Below are 2,252 nucleotides of genomic sequence, written 5' to 3'. Positions count from 1 at the left end.
GGAAAAAAAAAAAAAGCGAATATTTACAAGCTGAGAAACAGAGGAGAGTTTTCCACCTGTGCTGCTTATGGCACACCTGAAACTACAGACCTTGTCAGAGGTGCAGAACTAACCATATGACCTTCCCAGTCAGCATCTTTCCTCTCATTAAAGAAAATGAAGTCATACAGTTCCCTTACCCTTACATCCCATTCTAATTCCAGAGACTCAACACCAAGAGGCCTGGACAAAGTCATGCATGCAGTTCTGCTGTTATTACTGAAGCATACACACTGAAGTGAAATATATGACTACAAGCACATTTGTGGTATAGCCGTACCATGCTTCTACTTCAACAGCAGCATGACGCTTCAACACTCACAGCAGCAGAGAAAGCATTACCTCTGCTCACACAACCAGAGGCCTCCTCACTTCAAAATGATCACAGGCCACTAAATGTCATACTTTTGCATACCAGGAGCAGACCACCTGAAATGGACTGATAGATTAGTAGGAGGGAAGCACACAACTCTAATGCACAGTATTCTATCAAGTGATAGGAGCAAGAAGAAAGCATCAACACTGTGCCTGTGCTGGACTTACATCTGTAGCATAAGGTATCACTTTGTCATACAAGCAGTGCAAGGCAGAATTTGTTAAGCCGCCTACTTAACGTTTGTACAACAAGATTCTGCAGAGGTTTGTATCTGAATAAATCCAGAAGAGATTTCCACAGGGATACTGAAAGAACGCTGTGAGCTTCCAAGTATCACCAGCTTAAACACAAGGCATACTTAGAACACTGTGAGCAAAAAACCTGTCAGGACAATTATTTTCCTCTAAGTACTTTTACTCATTTTATTTTCAAATATTTCGCATCATTTACTGATATCAAATACTTCAAATAGCTAAATCTGAAATAAAACTCAAGCATTAAGAAAACCCCTAATGTTTAGGGATCACGTTATTCAACTTATTTCTGTTCCTTTATTCACAGCTGTTTGCAGACTTCCACACTTCCTCCCAACATTTTTGTATTCAAATCAAAATTACCCTTTTCTCACCAAAAATATTACAATAATTAACAACTTAGTCAGCTCCTAAGCCATACAAATTACAGAAACTGTAACTGGACATAAATCACATTTTAAACAAAAAAAAAAAAAGAAAGAAAGAAAGAAACAGAACAATGAAACAAAACCTGATCCAGAAGAATAGTCTACAGCAAAAAGGCAGAAGGAGTGGCTACATAGGTCCACCTAAAGTAAAGCTATCTGCTAACAACTAAAACTTTTATTTTAACCAGACAAAGTCCAGCAGGAAATCCAAGGTCAACAGATCTAAATCAAAACAACTACAGTCCAGCAATACTATATTTTGTAGGCAGAAATATCACAAGGGAACTGAGGAATTGGAATGCATTTTCTCTACAACTCCTCTACAATATCTGCAGTAATGAAAGTATTTTCCATCAGGCCTGAGAGCAAAACCAATTAAAACACTGAAGAACTTCTTCCAATATTCACTAGAAGATGCATATTGAATTCTAACTCCTTTAACATCTTGAATTAACCTACACTTAGCCTGTATTTTCCTAAATATGCTGTACCACCAAAAATTAAACAGAATCAAGAAAAAGAAAACACGAGTTCTTGCTTGAGTCAACAGTATAAGCTACTCCCAGGGGAAAAGTTAGTAACTTACCACTACACATCACAATTTTAAACAAGGGAAATGAAGTTAGAGCAAAATTTAAGTTCACAACTTAGTGAATTATGACACAGGATACTACTTGAGAAAACTGAAGTATGTTCAAATGCTTTATATACCTGAACTACAGCAAGATTTTACAGCACAGTCAATGTTGCTTCAGAAACTTCCTGCAAGAACCTCCATTGTCATTTGGTTACAGAACTACCATTGTCCCTGTATAAGATACTGAATTTCTTCAACATATCCTATTAGTCTCCAAATCTAAATGAAAACCAAGATTTCAACATGTCTCATTTGTTTTGAGATATGAAGAGTTAAGTCATCAAGCAACTATAGATGTATTTTACTGGACATGTATCAAAAACCTTAAAACTGTAATTACACTAAGATGCTATCTTCAAAACTCCATGTATATTAAAAATGTATCTGAAAATACATTTGTTTTTTGCATGGGGGACAGAGGAGATTAAGACCTTCATAAAGCAAATCTGAACAAAACCAAATAACCCATACAGCTTCATACTGAAGAAATATTCCCCTGCAAAAGACAACTACAGGAA

This window comes from Meleagris gallopavo, chromosome Z, assembly GCF_000146605.3.
Source record: "Meleagris gallopavo isolate NT-WF06-2002-E0010 breed Aviagen turkey brand Nicholas breeding stock chromosome Z, Turkey_5.1, whole genome shotgun sequence".
In the NCBI taxonomy this organism is placed as follows: Eukaryota; Metazoa; Chordata; class Aves; order Galliformes; family Phasianidae; genus Meleagris; species Meleagris gallopavo.
Note: the sequence above shows the minus strand (reverse complement) of the source record.